Below are 20,722 nucleotides of genomic sequence, written 5' to 3'. Positions count from 1 at the left end.
TCCTGCGGTTCTAAAGAAGGATGAGAATGAGGGCTTATATACAAAAAATAAATAAATAAATACATTTATTGACTATAAGTTGAAAATTGATTATAAGATTGTATAATATGCATTATCTATCGCCTAGCTTCACTGATTTGGGTATTACACAATATATAGGCTAGATTTCTTAGTTTTGCGTATTTCATAGCTTTTTTTAATAGTTCTTTTTTTTAACTGCTCTTTCTTCTCTTCTCTTCTCTTCTCTTCTCTTCTCCATGTACCTCTGTCTTTCACTATCCCTCTTGTTCATTTCAGCAGACAGTCTGGGGTTATCACCACAATGAATGGGCATTCTGAGGATATTTACAACTGGGGGTCCAACCAAGAAGAAAATAAAAAAAGAATTTAAGAAATAGTAGGAAAGCTGTAGCTTGATGATCCGGGCATGACCACAAGCTTAGAAAGCTATAAATAGATAGGCTATCCTACAAAAAACAAATGTTAATATTTAATTGGTTTAATAATTAAATCTGTTAATTGTGGAAAGTAGAACACCTGAAGACAATATTTGAAAGAAGAGATTGTTCCGCTTTATACCAGGAAATTTATATAACCAATATATTGGTTTAAAAATAAAGAACAGATTGTTGTATTCACCCTGTCTTTTTTGTACATTTTTTTTCAAATGTTAGTAATTTACTAATTTGCTAACACTGTATTTTCCTTATAGTGAATATGTGGTTTTATGACATCTCTAGTTCATTGGTACACAAGGGCTGGCCTTTTGAGTTTACTTTGATCAGACAACTGTTACACCGTTCTCTTGAAATACTTGTTTTCAGTTGATGCATAGTAGGAAATGAAAATGCAGGCAGATGGTTTCTTTTGCAGATGTGCTGCTTCTGACTCATAACTAGAAAAGGCCATTTCAAGGACAAAACAAAGAAACAGACAGAAAACTGAGGATGCACTAAATCAAATCAAATCAAATCACTTTTACTAAATGTGGATAAGGAGAAAAGTGGAGACAGCCTAACCCTATGACACAGACAAGAAGGAGCGAAGGCGTTGATTTCAAAGGTGAAGACAGATGTGCAGATGTGTGAAAAATTCCACTGCAGAGCAGAGTCACTCACACACACACACACACACACACACACACACACACACACACACACACACACACACACACACACACACACACACACTCACAAAACAACAGGTTTAGCACAAACACATCTGCCAGGATTTCGGCTGTCACATCTCGTACCAATTTTGACTGCATTCATAAGCAAGAAAACTGTTGGCTGCAACCTTAGTGAGCTGCTTTCGGTTTCTTCTGCAACTGATTCTGATTAGGACTTTTAAGTTTACCTTAGAATAGGTTCATTTGTGGCATCAGTGAAAATTCTTGAGTTCATTTGTAAGTTTAAACAAGTGGTATTAACAACCCAATGATATCCAGCCCACATGAAATCCCTGCAGGACCAGAGGAACATCTTAAAAGGTTGACAAAAATGACTCAGTCTGCCTCAGAAGTTCTTGAGTCCAAGTTGTAGCTCTGAGTCCCTTTTGAAAGATGAGTTCAGCTGAGAACAAAGCCTGCCGAAAAGCTTTGTTTTGCTCCAGCCAAGTGGTCACCATTAAGTGTGTGTTTTTTGTGTGCGAACGTGTTTGTGTGTGTTTGACAGAGGATTTCAATCTATTCCACCCCCAGTGAGCTGTAATGGTACAGGCCCACTCTACAGTCTGAAGGTTGGGGGTTTACTCAACATAAGTAATAAACTGCACATTATTTGTGACTTTTCCTTTCCCGTAGAAAGCAAATGAATTGGCTGCTTTTGCACATAATTGCTATTAAACAGTATGATAATAAACTGTGTGCGTGCCCACACAGATTCTTAAATCTCACGTACCACAGATTGTAAGTAATATGTATGTCTTTCACCCTTCAAAAGTTGTAGATCGCTTTGCAATTTTTGGCAAATTCATAGCGATTTCTAGTTTTGTGATTCGGTGTAATTCTGAGTTATGTCCCTGCTTTTGTTGTGATGTTTTATTAGCAGATATTTTAGAAGTAACGTCCAAACATACATGGACAAGAGTATTGGTCCATACCTCTTAATCTTTGCATTCAGGTGTTTTCAGTGCCATTGCCATAGGGAAAGAATTGGTTATTATACAGAGTTCAATAAATCTGAGTGTAATACTGTAACAGGGTGCCAGCACTGCAAGTAGTCAGTTAATGAAATTTCTTCACCCATAGATATTCGTCCATCATCTTTAACTGGTTATTCCAAAGTGTGTTTGAACCACAGCAGAGTGCAGACCATGTAAAGTTACAGAACAGGGTGTAAAAGCCACCAATGATTTGCTTATTCAGTAACTACAGAGTGCCAAACTTCCTCTGGAATTAACATCAGCATAAAAACCGAGCCGGGGAACTTCATGCCATGGGCGTTCATGGCCGAGCAGATCCTATAGGTCGATTTGGTAACACTGTCATAACCACCAGACTGCTACCATTGCCAAATATTGTCTCCTGCTGCTATTGTCTCGGTGCACTTTGTGATCGCATGAACTAAAATCCTTTAAGACATTAACAATATTTTGAATTTGGGCTACTAAATTTGCCAAATCAAATATATGAGTGGTGACTCCTTCTTAAGGAAGCACCACTCACACATTTGATTTGGCAATTGTTTACACTGGATGGCCTTGCTGATTCAACCTCCAAGCGATCTGTGCCTTGTCCAGGGATCTTTTGCTTCCTAGGCGAATGTGCAAACTGCTACACTATAAATTTACCGCAACTTGCTGTGATGCTTTAAATGTATAAGATGCACAGTAAGGGCATGAAAATGAACTTTTAGATGCACAATGATTATAATGTGTATTGTCCCGGGATAAAACAAAACCAGTGCTAATGCAGCTGTGTGTCTTCAACAGAAAGTGACATTAGAAGTTGCTCTAATTAGTTCTACATCTTAAGAGGTGGGCACTGTGTGTGTGTGTTTTTACCTCCTCCGACACTGTAAACAACAAACCATTAGCAAGATGTCAGCAACACAAGTTCCTTGAGGTAATTTGTTAATTTGGCAAACAAATGCTATAAGCTGGCTATTTGGTTAGCAAGTTCAGTTTACTTCTGTGAAGAAACTAAATCTTTGGGCTGAGTTGGGGATTACTGGCAGTGGGGGTTAAAGGAGAGGGGGAGGGGAGGAGAAAGGAGGTGAGAGATTTGAAAGGGAGTTCTTGCTTCTTGTTGAGTCCAGCTGGGCTGGAGGGCCTTTGGAGCACAATGAGCTCAATGAGCTGCAGAACCAACTAACAAACTAATGGCCCGCCCTCTGTGACTACAGCCATGCACACACACACACACACACACACACACCGTGTGGAAATAACAGAGCAAGGTGAATGTGTGGGATAGAAGGGCTGGGTAGGGGGAAAGAGATGGATGCAGGAGGGGGGAGAGGAGACGATGAAGGGGCAGGATTGGGGTTATTTAGAAGAAACAGGGGAAATGAGAGAGAGAGAAGGCAATAAAGGATGGAAAGTGGAGATTGTTTTGTCGAGGCTGGATCTGCAGCGAGGTTCATCCAGAGATTTGGGATTATTCCACCAGGTGCATAAAAATGTGCCACAGGATGCATTCTGTTGCTTGGTCACGTAATCTTTCAGCACTGGAGTAATTAGTCATCATGAAAGCTTGTGATTATTCAACATCTACTAGATATTAGAAGAGGTTTCCAGAGGTTGTATTGCCTGAGATATTTGACTTTAGGCTACCACTGCACGCCAAGTCTAATAAGATGTTTCCAGGGAAATGATGTAAAAACAATTCATGTTTTCTGATATATTTAACAAACCCCTTGATGATCAAACAATATTGGTTTTCAGTGAGTAGGAAGGACGTCTAAGAGCTGTCTGCGGGTTATAAGAACTGAATGGAAGGTTGAGTAGGAGGTAGCTAGTAGAGCTGACTAATCCATAATTACAACATCACCATTGGATGTGAGTGGATTTGCTGATTAAAACAACTGCATTGCACTGACGTGTACATGTGTGCTTGTGTGTGCTCCTACAACCTCTACACACTCGCACACTCAGCCTATTGAAAAACTCATGATTAAGTGAAGTCATTCCTCCACAGCCCCACACAGCCTCCTTCAGATAAGAGGCTACAACTACTAGTGGAAAAAAATAAAGGGAAGGGAGGAGGGGTTTGTAGACCTGATGAACATCTGCTCCCATTTTTCTCCCCCTTTTTCACCCCCACCCCACCTTGCCACCCTCCCATTTTCACAATGTACCCCCCTGCGTCACTTGCTTGTGTGCGCGTGTTTGTGTGTGTGCATTTGTGATTGTGATTACAGAGAGCCTTTTGGTTTGCGTTCCACAGAGGGTGAGTGTACCCTTGTGAATGGTGAGTGTACGGTTCACGCGTGCACAGCACGTTCTTCTGCAGTTGTTACCCTCATTGCGACTGGTATGCAGTCGCTGTTTCATTCAAACTTTGTGTATTTCTTCTGTGACAATTGTGTAATTGTTTTGCAACCTATAAGTCTCATGGTTTGTATTCGATATGACCCCACTCTCAACCAAACACACACACACACACACACACACACACACACACACACACACACACACACACACACACACACACACACACACAGAATTACCACACAGTTGGGTTCTACTAAGAGGTCAAAGGTCAGAATCTAAACTTTGACCTCTGACATCACACCCTCCCTCTCTACCTCTCCCATCCGCTGGAATTCACTCATGTGCATACAATTAGGAAGCAAGAGTTAGGAAGCAAGAGAAGAAGGATGGAGAAAGTTTAGTAACAAGATAACAGCACACATGTCTGCACAAACAATGAGTGAGGGTGGAGAGTTCAGATGCAAGTTCTTTGAACTTCTTTGTTTTCAGGGAAAGTAGGAAGGAAAATTAGTCAGCTGTGTTTGTATTGGTATGTACACAAGCAGTACCACTAGCATACAAACTGAGGCATAGCATGTGACAGAGGTCTGCAAACAGTGATGTCACAATCTTTGCCCTTTAACTGGTGCACTTTTCAGTGCACTGGGATTTACTAGTTCCAGGCAAAGAAACTTTTATTACCACAATACAATATTACATGTCAGATCTGACTCATGTTAATGTTTTTAACCGCAGTACTGTAGCTGCACTATACAGTACCTCCTGTCTCATTATAGTTTTCATTTGTTCTTACAGTTTTATTGTTATTTATTATTATTCCTGTTTTTGCCTTTTGATCTGTGTTGGTTGTCTTTAGAATGAGATCTAAAATGCTGTGTTAATTAATAATATTCAAGTTGTATGAAATAGCAAGACAGAGGTATCTGTGGTGATCTGTTGCACACTTAGTCTCACTCATTCCAAAGTAACTTAACATGAATTGATTTTACTATCACCTCAGTAGCATTAGCTGTGCGCCTTGTTACATGTAGAATCTGTAAACTTGTGTGATGATCCCATTGTTTGGAAAGTTGCAGAGACAGGAGGGCAATTTGATATTTACCTACCATAAGCTTGCTGGTGTTTGCTGACGGCTGCAGAAGTAAAGAATAACTGCATACCAGTTATACCAGACTGATAACTGATATTACCCTCAATACTCGCACATTAAATCAGACTGATTATATGGGATGATACTCCAAAAGGTCTCAAAAAATCTTTTTAATTATTATAATCTCAAGATTACACCTGTACTCTAATGTGATCCGTAAAGACTCCATACAATAGTGTAGCTTTGTTTTATATGATTTATTTGCCAGAAAAGAAATAAATGATGAAAGTTCATAGGTTAAGCTATGCCCTTGTAACAGATTGTTCCAGTAACATGAATGAAAAAGTTGTGGAATCTTATATTTCGCAACAGGGTTAGAATTTGTTTATGCAGCTTCTTCTGCTATTTCACCAGAAGGGGGAGATGTTGCACTATTTCCAAGTTGGTGTTGGTGGACCGCAAAACCGAGTGCATTAGATTACTTTGGCTAAATCAGTTTTGATATAGAGTATAGAACATGACTCATGTACAATCCATAAGCTGGCAGATGTTATTCCTTATATAATACTTGTTTAAAAGTCTGCATATACTATTTCAATGACTCAAACACGCAGTTTTCTGATAAACACAATGAAAAGGCCATAGCAGGAAACTAAGGCTGCTGAGTTCACACAGAGACTGACAGAAAGGGGAACTTGTACCTGGAAACCCTCCAGACATCAATATGTGTATGTGTGTGTGTGCATGTGTGTGTGCATGTTACACAGCCCCTATGAACCCAAAGCAAAACAAACAGCTAAATCTTTGTTTCGATAACAGAGGGGTGGTTTATCACTCTGTGTATTTGTCGGTCTAATGTGTAACCAGAAGGAACAGCAGTGAGTTAAAATATGGTCCATTCAGGAAGCAGTTTTGAGCAGCTTCTCATTTCTTATAATATTTTGCCTCCAAGGAGCTAGGGTTTCTTGTTTAGTTTTTTTTCCCCCCACAATGGTCTTGAGCAATAGCCAAGCATGAAGATTGGCTATTGCTGGGGTATGTTAAATTACACAAGAACTGGATTGAAAGTCTTTGGCAACAGGTCTTACAGATTAATGATTCGGAATCAGAAATCTTTGGTTCAAATTGTTGTTAATACGCACAGAGTAATTTAGAAAAGGGTACATTGGGAAGTGTCTACAGTCATCTCTAAAAAACAGTCAAGGCTTTGTCATTGTTTGGGACTGCATTGCAGCGACTGGTGTTGACGATCAAAATTGATGGAATTATAAATGCAGAAACGTACTGTCAGAGTTTGATTCAGAATGCAGTACTGAGTCAAAGAGTCTGAATGGCAACAGCTTAATTTTTCAGCTTGACAAAGATCCCAAGCACACTGCCAATGCAGGAAAAGCATACCTGGATAGAAAAACACACAGTATTGAACAGCATTGGTCATCGATTGGCCTCCCTAGAGTCTGGACCTCAACATAATTGAAGCAGTGTGTGACAGAGAACAGAAGATAAGGCCCTCAACATCCAAAGACGAGCTTTAAGTGTCCTTCAAGAAGCGTGGAGAACTATTCCTGAAGACTTAAAGAAATTACAAGAAAGCTGCCTAAGAGAGTTCAGGCTGTGTTGAAGAAAAAAGATAGTGAAAATATTGAATTTGTACAAACTGTATTCCTGCCGTATCTCTATCTACAGGGTGGGCCATTTATATGGATACACCGTAATAACATGGGAATGGTTGGGGATATTAAAGTCCTGTTTGTGCCACATTCGTATATGTGAGGGGGCAAACTCCTCAAGATGGGTGGTGACCATGGTGGCCATTTAGAAATCGGCCATCAACTTTTGTTTTTTCAATAGGAAGAGGGCCATGTGACACATCAAACTTATTGCTAATGTCACAAGAAAAACAATGGTGTGCTTGGTTTCAACGTAACTTTATTCTTTCATGAGTTATTTACAAGTTTCTGACCACTTATAAAATGTGTTCAATGTGCTGCCCATTGTGTTGGATTGTCAATGCAACACTCTTCACACACTGATAACAACACCGCAGGAGAAATGCCAGCACAGGCATCCAGTATCCGTAGTTTCAGGTGCTGCACATCTCGTATCTTCACACCATAGACAATTGCCTTCAGATGACCCCAAAGATAAAAGTCTAAGGGGGTCAGATCGGGAGTGCTTGGGGGCCATTCAACTGGCCCACGACGACCAATCCACTTTCCAGGAAACTGTTCATCTAGGAATGCTCGGACCTGGCACCCATAATGTGGTGGTGCACCATCTTGCTGGAAAAACTCAGGGAATGTGCCAGCTTCAGTGCATTAAGAGGGAAACACATCATCATGTAGCAATTTCAAATATCCAGTGGCCTTGAGGTTTCCATTGATGAAGAATGGACCCACTATCGTTGTACCCCATATACCACACCAAACCATCACTTTTGTTGTTCCAACAGTCTTGGAGGGATCCATCCAATGTGGGTTAGTGTCAGACCAATAGCGGTGGTTTTGTTTGTTAACTTCACCGTTCACATAAAGGTTTGCCTCATCACTGAACAAAATCTTCTGCGTGAACTGAGGGTCCTGTTCCAATTTTTGTTTTGCCCATTCTGCAAATTCTGTGCGCCGATCTGGGTCATCCTCGTTGAGATGCTGCAGTAGCTGGAGTTTGTAAGGGTGCCATTTGTGAGTAGCTAATATCCGCCGAAGGGATGTTCGACTAATGCCACTCTCCAGTGACATGCAGCGAGTTCTACGCTGTGGGCTCTTGCTGAATGAAGCTAGGACAGCCACTGATGTTTCTTAATCAGTGACAGTTTTCTTGCGTCCACATTTAGGCAAATCCAACACTGAACCAGTTTCACGAAACTTAGCAAGCAGTTTGCTAACTGTAGCATGGGAGATGGGTGGTCTTGTAGGGTGTCTTGCATTGAAATCTGCTGCAATGACCCAGTTGCTGCATTTACCAGATATCAACATGATTTCGATCTGCTCCTCACGTGTTAACCTCTTCAACATGTCAATGGCTGTGAACAAAGAGAAACTTGTAAATAACTCCTGAAAGAATAAAGTTACGTTGAAACCAAGCACACCATTGTTTTTCTTGTGACATTAGCAATAAGTTTGATGTGTCACATGGCCCTCTTCCTATTGAAAAAACAAAAGTTCTATCCAAGATGGCCGATTTCTAAATGGCCACCATGGTCACCACCCATCTTGAGGAGTTTGCCCCCTCACATATACTAATGTGCCCCAAACAGGACTTTAATATCACCAACCATTCCCATTTTAATATGGTGTATCCATATAAATGGCCCACCCTTTATGTTTGAATGTGTTTCAATAAATCCATGCACCCATGCCAAAGATAAGAATAAATTAAGGGTGGCTGAAGACTTTTGCACAGTACTGTACAAGCAATGTCATCAAAGATGCGTCCTGAGCCCCCTGAGCACAGCATCTAAAGCTCCAAATCTACTGACTTTCATCAGATCTTAGTGTAAGAAAGTCATTTTGATGAGACAAAAAAAAGTCAAACTAACATGAACATTGTGTGCTCGACACACAGAGAGGAAGGCGTGGGAGGCGGAAAGGACAGACAAAGGTGAGAAAAACATAAATAGAAGGCAGCAAAGAGAGATCTTCTCATGAAAGTTTTACCATAGGTAATTTCACAGATTTTTGTCTATTTTTAAAATTCACCTGCATAAAAAAAAATATAGTACCTTAACATTAATGATAAAAGACTAACAAATGTAACTTGAAAAGTTTGCTGCTCAAATCCTAATGTAGGCCTTAGTGGAAAAATACTTGTGTAAAGTAGCCTTTTCTGAACAATGTACTTTAGCTAAAACCTTAGAAAGGGATTTTATTGTATGCAAAACACCACGCAGCTGCCAGACAGGAAGAAGACCACTAACGTAAAACAAGTACAGATTGATGTCAGGTGTTTGGGCAATGAAGCACAGCCAAGCCTAGAACGAGCGTCATAAGTGGTGAGAAGTTTTTATTTATTGAAGCTGTTTAAAGAGGAGGACAGATAAAAACACCACTCTGTTGCTAGCCTGCAATGTGAGGCGTTCTTGTTTGCAAAATTCCCTTGCCCTTTGGTTTACTGGTTTTGTGTCAGGACTGGTAAAGACGGGTGAAAAATAAACCCATGTCATCAATACTGGAGTTCTTGTGGCCACCAGAAGACAACGGGAATGTTCAGGGTTTGACGTGCTGTGGGGAAACAGTGCTCATTACTGTTACATCGGCTTAGCAGAGGTCATGGCAGGAGTTTTTTCCAGGTTAAAATGCCCCCTCCATTCAGCATAAACTTTCATTAAAACCATACAACAGTGGCTTTCTTTTGGTTTTACTTGCTATTTGTTTCAGTTTCAGACACGGCCTGATACAGGCACCAAGAATGCCCTTTTAGGGTAAGTAAAAAGATTGGTATGTGTGGTGTGCAAATTTTTGCTAATCAGAGTTGAACAGAACTGACTAATGGAAATAGAGTAATGGGCCACTGCACTATACAATTCAAAACTTTATGTTACATCTAAATAGCATTATCGTCATAAGGCTAACTTTGTGTGTTTACACATAGTTGTGTGTGCTTTCCAGTGTTTGACCCAATGTAGACAGAAGTGGGGCAGCAGGTCTTCTGTTAGAATGTGTATTTATTACTCCCTCAGAGCAATTCAGCAGTGTTTTTTACTCCCGTTGCATTCCAGTCTCTTATTCACGTCAGCTGTGGGAGGTTGATGTGAATATATTGTAAGCCTTCTCCTTCTTCTTCTGTGCACCTAAAAGTGTGCCAAAAGATGATGAATACTCGTCTGTATATTCTCACACGTGTTCCCGTCCAACTGTATCCAGGCAACGGCTCATAATATTGATGAGCGTATTTGATCAGAGGCATATTGATGGATCTCAAGCCACATACCAGATGATGTCGTTCACCTGTTTTTGTTTTTTAACATTTATTTATAGGTTGGTATACCGTAAATTTGGTAGAAATACAGTCCTTTCTGAATGCACCTGCATGCATTCAGGTGTTATTTTCTTTTACTTCCACTTCCTTGTCCTGTCCATCTACTTCTTATTGCTATAAGAGTTGAGCTGTAACTGCATGTCTGCATGTATAATCCTTGTATGTGTTTTTTCGTGATGAGAAGAGTGTCTACCACACTGTTTCCTGTCATAACTTCCCCCTGTAGTTTCCATGTTTTGTACCAGACAGCAAGTCTTTTAATATGTCTTTGAATCATACAGATGATGTCACTTGTTGTTTCAGGATGTTTCAGTGTCTTTCTGAAAGCATTTTTAGCATCTTATATGTATTCACATGTAGTTGCTGTACAGAATAAAATGTTTTCATAGTCTTACCTGGATTAATAAAGCAAATACTTGTATTATGATTCACTGATCACACATTTTCATATTCGTTATTCAACAAATTATTAATCTTTATTAGTTCAGAGATAATTGTAATGGTCTCATCTTAAGCCTTGTTTGTATTTTCCACATCTATGAGTTTGCTCGGGTCTGCTAGGATTTGATTGAGATAAATTTCATCATCAGTTACTGTGAGAGAAGGTCTAGACCATTTGTGGAGAATTTACATTGCAGTCCACCAACCACGCGTGTCCCAGGTGGTGAACTTCAAGCAGACTTCAGAAATGTATAACAGGTACAAGCACTCGTTGGTTGGGTCTTCAGCTATCTGTATTTGTGTCTGCAACAGAGTATAATCAAGGCACTAGAGATTAGAGATTATATATCTGTTTCTGATCGAGAATTTTTATATACCGGTAATAATAATAATAATAATAATAATGGATTGGATTTATATAGCGCTTTTCAAGGCACCCAAAGCGCTTTACAATGCCACTATTCATTCACTATTCACACTTGCAATTAGCATTGGTTTTGTCTCCTCTTTGCATTTAAGTTTTGGAACCAACAAAACCTGACCCCACCTGCAATACAAGGTGAGGTCAAAGGTCTTTGGTAGAACCCTCAGACTTTACATGAAAGATGGGCACAGATTCTCAGTCTTAAAAGTTAAGTACAGTGCCATAGACCTGCATTTTCTCTAATGGCCAACAAGGGGCCACAAAGCCTATGAGAAAATGACCCTGCTTCTCACTTACTTTCTGTCTTCAAAGCCGTGTCCACACAGGAAGCATTTTGCAGCAATGTGGTGACCAAAACAAGAGAATCACATGCAAGTTCAAATAAATACAGTTGAAATAACTGCAGACAGGACCCAATATGAAGTCACTGAAGTGACTGCCAGTGAGCAGCGCAGAATACTGACTGACATATGAGCTAGCGGTAAATACATTACAGGGTTACCTAGGCAACTGAAGCCTGGAATGTCCACAAGAGACCAAAAGTCAACTTCAAAGTGATGAGCGATGGGAAATGACTTCCTGTGTGGACTCAGCTTTGGTAAACATTATCCTGTTTGTGATCTCAGTTGTTAGTGTTACGTGATATTGAATTCTGCACGATATTCACTTTATAAACTATGGTCCCATTAACAGTAAAATAGATAATTAAGACACAGTGTGAGTGTGGCTAACTTGTGATTGACAGGTCCCCACCATATGAGTACGCAGTGCTCTTGGTTTCTCATCACAACCACATAAAGCCTGAAGCTTAAAAATTAGACTCCACAAACAAATGAGTTATATCATATTAGGTATGTTAACCAGCTTTTATTCACAGTCTATGAATGGGTCACTAAAACACTGAAACACAATGGAAGCCTTTTCAAAAGGCTGCTGTTTCTTTTCTATTTGCACCTAAAAGTTGCATCTCAGCATTACATAAAAATAGTAATCATGGATACATCAGCTCAAGGTGACTAGTATATGTGTGTGCTGGGTGTGCTGTGGTAGAGACATTAGGATGTCACTGCATCTTCTGGAAGAACTATTGAGAAAGACCATTGTTTTCTGTTACTGACCAGAGCCAGTTAGCATGTATTTGCACTGCTAGCTAAGCACTTGACGCAAAGCGTCATCAAGTCTCCTTCTTCCTCTTTTTGACAGCCATCACCAAATTAAACATACCTCATGAAATTAGTCACTTCCCTAAAGTTTAACTCCATCTGTATGTCTGCATGTAACTTGTGCCTACTTCCCAATTTGAACAGTAGCAGTTAAAAACAAGACTTGGTGCACTCCCGTACCGGCATTTTTTTGCTGCATCAAGTCTGTAATTTTTTTAACAGTAGGATGGGAGGAGGCTGTGAGGAGGACTCTAATCTGTACACCTGAAAGCAGTAATTGTGAGACAAAGAGGTGCTAATTTTTGTTTTTCAACACAAGACATAATTATTATTGGGCTGATGAACTGTAATGAAGAAGAACACAGTTGTGTATAATTTTTATTATTGGACTTTACTTTGCATAAGTCACAGTTCAAACTAATCCTCCTTTTATTTTATGCCGGGTCTTGGTGCACTTTTACCTGATAATTTTCTTGTTAACTGCCTCTTATTAACACAAGGTTTATGCAACATCTGGGTGGTGCTGTTGTGTCTGAGATGACCATATGAAGGGTATCAACTCTCAGTGACATCATACAGAGCCAAAATGAGAAAACACTTTTGGGATAAGAGTGTTTAAAGCAGTCTGAAGCCTGTGCTTTTGGGTTATAAGAATATGACTCCTTTGCTATGTTTAATATAAACATTGACCGCTGCAGCAACGTGTACATAACAGAAAATCAGGAAAAGCATAATAAATCCCCTTTAGCTATATATGAATCAAATTGTGGCAATCTTATGACTGACAGTCCAAGCTTAGGTCAAAATGAGAACACTTGGGTCAGACACTCATCCTTTTGTGGTTTTCTTGCATAGATGTCCATTATGCACACTATTCATTTCTTTTGTTTCTTTCCTGTCTTTTTTCTTCCTCCTTTTCTCTCTTCTCTTTTTCCATGATGCTTATTTTTATAAGAAGGAATTCTGCTGGTCTCGGCACTGCTAGTGTCACCATGGTATGTATTCCTAGGAGGCCAGCCAAGCCTAAACACACATATGCAATATCCATTCCTTTCCTTTTAATAACCAAACTCCTCACACACAGCTAACACCCAGGGAAACACACACACGTTCACGCACATACACACACACACCCACCTAGCTAACCACTCAATTTTCTGCCCACCTGTTTAAACATAGCAGTGTGTATATGTATATGTGCGTACGTGTGCAAGTGCTTCCTCATAAAGAGGCCTATTGTCCTCCTGGCTGTAATGTGTGCGCTGTGTCATGAATTGGCTCTGCACCCACAAAGACCACTGCTGATTTTAGCTTAAAACTAAAACATACGACCTAAAATAACACGGCCACTCACAAGAAGCAGCTGACCTTTAATGCTACTACCTCAGCATCGTGGCTTTAAGGGTCAGGATGTAAATCACAATGTTTTGTAAGTGAAAAATGAGAATACTACTTAGAAATGAGTTTACATTTTGAGGTTGTTATTACTACTATTATTATTATTTTAAACGAGAATATTTTATATATTTCTGTAAGGCTGGTATAAATGAGACCTGCGTTTTAATTTTAAATAAATCCTTTAAAAAGTCACATTATTTGATTCATGCATTCATTCATTATCTTCTTTTTATAGTTTTATTTTTCTAACCCCACCGAGTCAAACTCACAGACCCCTCTTTTATCGCTGTTTGTTGTTACAAAGTGGTAGAATTGTGATATGAACAATACTTTATTTGGATCCTTTGCTTCAGCACTAATGAATGAAAATTCTTCAGCCTGCTGAAGACAGCATTCTGAGAAAACAGACTAAAAAATGAACAGCCACAATAAGTCATTATGACTGTACAAAATCATCACCATGTCATCATGATTCTGTGCAGTTAGTATGGTGAACATGTTAGCAAAAGGTATTTTGTTTGGCCATCTGGCAGACACTTGGAAACACCTAACACCACCTGACAAACTGAATTTAATTTTAAACATTTATTTTCTAACTATGTGTGATGGAGCAAAAGTCTTCCCTCACCCCTCACCACAGAGGGTGGTGCTAAATCTTTGACTATTTATAAATGGAACTAAAAATAGTTATTTACAAAAAAGATTTTTGAAGTATGGTATTGACTAAATGTCAAAATGTTGTAGTAAGTGCAGTGTACTTGGCTGTGGTGAGTTGAGGGGGTGGGGGGTGGGGCATGTGAAGAAGGGCATCTGAAGCTGTGGTGGAAAAAATGTCATTGAGCAACCTTTTATTTATTGTACATAAAGCCACATGAATACCACCCTCTGCACAACTCATGCTACAGCAGCACTAAAGAAAACTGGCTGGACAATTGAATTTGCGAATCTGTTTCTTTGGATATGTCTTTTGTCCTTTTTAGGAGGAAGAAACCTCTTAAAAATGACACATAACTGTGTTCTTAAAAAGGAACCTCTTTCTAGTCCCCATCAGTATAGTTGCTGTATCATTCTCAATGAACTGAAGGCTTTTCAGAGAGGTTTTTTTTTAACATCCTGATAATAATGAATTACAATACACAATTCATTTCAGTTCAGTTGTATTTATATATTGTCAAATCATTACAAGAGTTGCCTCAAGGGTCTTACAAATAAAGGCCCTACAGTAGAGAAAAGACTCCTACAATCAAATGACCCCCGTTAGCAAACACTTGGTGATTCTTGGAAGCACAAACCCTTAAGAGGAAGAAACTGCAGACAGAAGCAGCCATCTTACATGACTGGTTGGGAGTTAGAGGGGGGAGACAGTAAAAAAAAAGACAGACTGTGTAAGAGAGCCAGAGTGTAACAAGAGCTAATGACTAAAAAAAGTGAGGTATGAATACACAGAAAGTGTGAAAAGAGGTGAATGAGGAAGAAATGCTCAGTGCACCACGGGAAACCCCAGCTAGGCCTATTGCAGTGTAACAAAGGGAGGGTTCAAAGTAGGATTGCAAGTAGAGGGTTTCTGTCTTAAAGAGACGTTAATATGATAGAAATATGGTCTCTCTCTCTGGTCCCTGTCAGTATTCTTGCTGTAGCATTCTGAATCAACTGAAGGGATTTCAGGGAGTTTTTAGAACAACCTGATAATTAATTACAATAGTCAACCTACAAGTAATAAAAACACGAACTAGTTTGAGATCACAAACATTACTTTGAAACGGGATGTTTCTAATTTTAGAGATATTCAAAAAAGCAGTTCTACATATTTGTGTAATATGCACACTGAGTGAGATATCGTGGTCAAAAAGGACTCACAGTGTTACTGGTTGCCAAGATAATGCTACCCTGAGTAAGTATCTTGTTAGACACCACGTTTCTAAGATTTTTTGGGCCAGTCACCTCAGTTTTATCTGAATATAGAAATAGAAATTTAGTAGTCTTCCATGTCTTTATGTCTTTTCATAATTGGTAATTAGTTGCTGTATGTCATCTAGCTTCATGGATAAATAAAGCTGGGCATCATCTGCATAGCAATGAAAATGTATCCCAGACCTTGTAAGTGCGCATGCGCCATTAGCGTGCTGCCTGCTGTAGCCCTAATTTCCTTCGGGATTAATAAAGTATTCTGATTCTGATTAAAGAAAGTATGGATAATGTAAATAGAATTGGTCCCACCAGAGAGCCTTGTGAAACTTTATGATTAATGTTAGTGTGTGAAGAAGACTCCCCTTCTACATGAACAAATTGGACTCTGTTAAATAGGTATGAATCAAACCACTGCACCACAGTGCTGTTTGTTTGTTATTCTGTGTCTCATGTGATGCTCAATGTTTCTTTTTAATTGCCCCCTTGGGAAACAATAAAGTGGCTTGTTCTAATTTCTGTACTAAAATATCATGTGAAGTTTAACAGTAAATACATAGAGATGAGACTACTGTCCGAGGCCATAAAAAGATCTTTTTTTAACCTTCACTTGTGCACTTTCTTTACGGTGATGAATTCTGACTGAAATGCTTCAAATAAACCATTCCTCTGCAGATAATTAATTAGCTATTTTACAGCTACCCTTTTAAGAAATTTTGAGATAAAAGAAAGGTTGAACATTGGTCTATACAGTAATAATAATATTTATAGTTGCTGCACATAATGGCATGCTAATGGGATGATTTTGAATGATTTTCTCTCTAATGGTGAAATTTTTATTTGTGGCTGGGTTCAATAAAGCCCTGATTCTTTCTCAACCTGGCTACAGAGCTGAAAATAAACAAATAGTAAGAAGTCCTAGCTTTAAGGAGGGTAAATATACCACAAAAAAGTATTTTTCCAGGCTAAATGAAGGTTTTCTAAATTACTGACACCATAACTCATCCTATGAGTTATCTGCTTCAAGGTACACATTTGTGAGTTATACCAGGGAGTCAAACACATTTGACTTGAGGTTTTCTTTTTCAGAGAAGACACAGCAACCAGGCTTGTACACAGTGAGGATGTAAGCCTGTCTGGGAGTAGAGTTTAGGTAGCATCTCTACACTGTGGTGGAGACCAGCTACCAATGCTTTGCAATGTGGTGGCACATGGCCCTGAAGGTAACAGTGGAGGAATTACATCTTTGAACTTACAGCACTTTTAGAAAGACATCTACTGTATTGAAATGTATTCCTCATTCCCATGCAGCTCATTAATTTAAAATGAAATGTTATTTAGATGTGATCAGACAAAAGAAATTCTACAGCTGTGTTACTGTACATGTTTGCTGTGTTTAGCCTTGTTGTAACAAATAATTTCCCATATTTTGGAATTAATAAAGGAGATCTCATCTTATAAAGCTGTAAAACAATAGGATCATCGTAACATTTATAATGTCAATATATGCTAATAGGATTTATAACTGACTGTAACATGATATCCTTGATGGGACCCATTTTCAAACTTTAGCTACAAAAGTTGTTGGGGGTATAATTAAATAAAAAAAAACTTAGATTTATGATATTTGAGCTGATTGTGTCTCTGCTCCTCTTTATTTGAAAGACGATACCTAAAATCACAAGCTGAAATACTTCTATATTATATTTACTAGTTGAAAACCCACAAAAATAAAAATGAAACTATATCTATTCTTTTGACTGTCAGAAAATTGTGGTTTAATTCCAGATGATTGCTATTTGGGGCACCAGCTTTAAAGACTGGAATCTATTGTGAACTGTTGTTGGGTTAGAGATAAAAGTGCATCTTTTGCTCTGTTTGGGTTGATACATGACATTTTTAAGTCACTATTAGCCTTACTAGACTTAGCAAATGTGTTTTGTACACTGATTTAGCCTATAATGTATAATTATCATACTAATTCAAATACAAATCACTCACATGTGACATAAACTAGTCTAAAAGCAAAGTAAACCTCTTTTCAGCCAGTGTTTAAAGTGTTAAGCCATTTGGCCTTTCACATAGAAAGCTGTTTTTATCCTCATGTGCAGGTCACACATCTGTCCTTAATAAACTCACCGACTCAGTGATAATTTCTTTTCATACCATAATAAGAAAGAACATAAAAACAGGAAGTGTGAAGTCTAAAAGGAGAAGCACATACTGAGTGTGATCATGAACAGGAAGTGTGCAGAGAATATGTATGGGCTGGCCTGTTGTGAAAGATCTGCTTTAATAACACAAACAGATGTGAAACTGTCTGAAGGGACTTTCTTCTTATGCCCAACACCCCGATGCAACAGATCAGACCAGGCTACAGAGTCTATACAAGGGCTGACCGTTCTCACACAAGAATATAAACCTAACTAACTAAAATAGATTTATTACACTTACTCACATGTGCGTCATATTCTGGGCCCTGAAATCATGCTCAAACTGACAGCTGGTCCTCTGGGTTAGGGGGGAAGGCATTCCAGGAGCAGCACACATGACTGACGAGGAAATGTGGAAAAATGGGAAGTGAAAACTCTGTATATGTATACATAAATAAAGAACAACAAACAAGCTCATTGAGACAAAGATTTTGTCTGATAGGATACACAGACACACACACTCACACTCGTTTTCATATCTTAGTGAAGACATCTAATTGACATAATGCTTTTCCTAGCCACTTACCCTAACCCTGACAATCAGAAATGAATGCATAACCCTAACCCTTGGCCTATACCTAACCATAACCTTATTGTAACCTTGACAATCCTCAAAAATGCCTTCAAACTCATGGGAACAGGCATTTCATCCCCATAACAGACTGTTGGTCCCCACAGGTATAGTGGCATGCCAATTTTCTGTCCTCACAAAGACGTACATGTACACACACACACACACACACACACACACACACACACACACACACACACATATATGTATATTCAAAGATATCCGTCTCAGTGTGGTTGTTTGTTTCCTTGTCTGCAAACTCCTCCTAGACCATCATATGCCAACCAAACTTGGCATATGAGTAAATCTTAGGTCCCTGAAGGTTCTTATCTACATCAGATAATTTGACGTTATCATGTTGCCTAGCGACCGCCTAACAACCTCCTAGCAACAGACTACAATTACCTGTTTTTAGGATTTATGCACCTATAACACCTTATAAAAACGTCATATAATTTATAGCCACAAAAGTTGAGTTATATATGACACACTATGATGATGTCACATTACTTGGAAACCACCTAGTAATAGGCCAAAATTACCTCTTTCTAGAGTCCATGTACTTCCGATACATCAGTAATGTGAATATACCTGCATCTAAAGGCGCGCTTGTGTCAAAGTCAGCTGAAATGATTTGTGTAAGCAAGGTTTATTTGTGCACTGTTCATGACTTGATGGACCAGTTCTATTTAACTTCTGTATAAATCATATCCATGGAGATGGCCACCTTCCAGGTTGTTATTCTGGGTTTTCATTCTTGTGACACAACCCAAAGTAGCCATTTCTGCTTTTCAGATCATTTTGTACAAACTCATCTAGATTCACTTCTTGTTCTATGAAATAGAAAAGTTTCATAGGTTAGGATCACAACAAGTATTTTTGCTGGATAAAAAACCATTTCTTTTACCACTCCTGGCTCATTACAGTTGCAATGCCTTTTTTTCCCACATTTAAAGTTTTTCACATTTTCTGTATGAAGAACAAAACTAAACTAGAAAAAAAAGGATAGGGATCCATAGATATTTCTGCATTAAATTTCGAATAACACTTCACTATTCAGTCAATTTTCCTTTGAGACCTTGTTGAGTGAGATTTTCAAGACACATTCAAGAATGAATAAATAAATGCTCTTCCTGTAAATTGTAAATTGAATATGTTGGATGCCTTTAGGGCTAAATCAAACCGGCTGGTGAAAGTAAAACTTGAGAGAGGAAGAGGGGAGTGAAAAGAAAAGAGAAGTGGCTGTGAGGGCTGTGAAGGGAGAGTTCAGGGAATTTTTCTGCCTTACCAACTCCTCTCCCCCTTCTTCCCTTACAGTCTCCACCCCCTGTTCCCTCTGTCTGCGTCAAAGGATTGAAGACAGAAGAGTAGAGAGCAGGAGGAGGGGTGGATTGAGGTCTTTAGCAGAGGAATGTAGCAGTGAGAGAGAAGATGGCTATAAAAGGACAACACTTCCTGCACTGCTGTGATGTCACTACTAAGATATTTCCTCCTTCCTTTGCCTCCAAATCTGACATACGGATTCTGCTATTTCACCTTAATTTCTCTGAATTTCTCCAGTTCTCCTTCCTGCTAAATTCCAAACTATGGAGTTTGGATTTGTTAGAATTATTTACCAAAACTAACATAAGCAGGAATGTTTATTTTACATGCAATGTGAGCAAATTAATTCCTATGCACGAGGCCCGGGAATGTACATTTAGTCTACAATTTCACATCCATGGTTCATAAACTATACTATATTTTGTTTTCTTGGCACACACATCTGGATCTGTCATTTAAACATTAATTTACCAAGTAATTGGTTGTGCTCTTTAAGTACATAAGAGCTTCATTATTTTCTTTGTTATGGATTTGGTGAGCTGGATAAAACATATTAAAGCTCATTAGTATTTCAGAAAAGTGACAGTGATGATTGAGGGAAATAAAAGTGTAATTAGGTCTTTGTAAATAAAGTCTTGTAATCATTGTGTGCTATTTAAATTGGCAGCGTATTGAACTTTAGATTATAATGAGTTTTTAATAATATGTGAAGCTAGTTGTGCTCAGCATTCATCTATGTAAAGAGTCAGGCTGTGATTTTTAAAAAGCACATCATCGACATAG

General features: G+C 38.8%; 1 long non-coding RNA gene across 1 annotated transcript; it reads right to left on the bottom strand.

Moving 5' to 3' along the window:
* Positions 1-1,001: 1,001 nt before the first annotated feature.
* LOC120719624 lies at positions 1,002-20,192 on the bottom strand. The gene is made up of 3 exons (XR_005692729.1): positions 18,513-20,192; positions 16,495-16,499; positions 1,002-1,189 (listed from the first exon to the last, which is right to left on the bottom strand). It is a non-coding gene; the product is annotated as an uncharacterized LOC120719624 (long non-coding RNA).
* Between the last annotated feature and the right edge of the window lie 530 nt (positions 20,193-20,722).

The sequence above is a fragment of the Simochromis diagramma genome, unplaced genomic scaffold (genome assembly GCF_900408965.1).
Source record: "Simochromis diagramma unplaced genomic scaffold, fSimDia1.1 OVJJ01000344.1, whole genome shotgun sequence".
Lineage (NCBI taxonomy): Eukaryota > Metazoa > Chordata > Actinopteri > Cichliformes > Cichlidae > Simochromis > Simochromis diagramma.
Note: the sequence above shows the minus strand (reverse complement) of the source record. Positions and strands in the feature narration are given on the sequence as shown.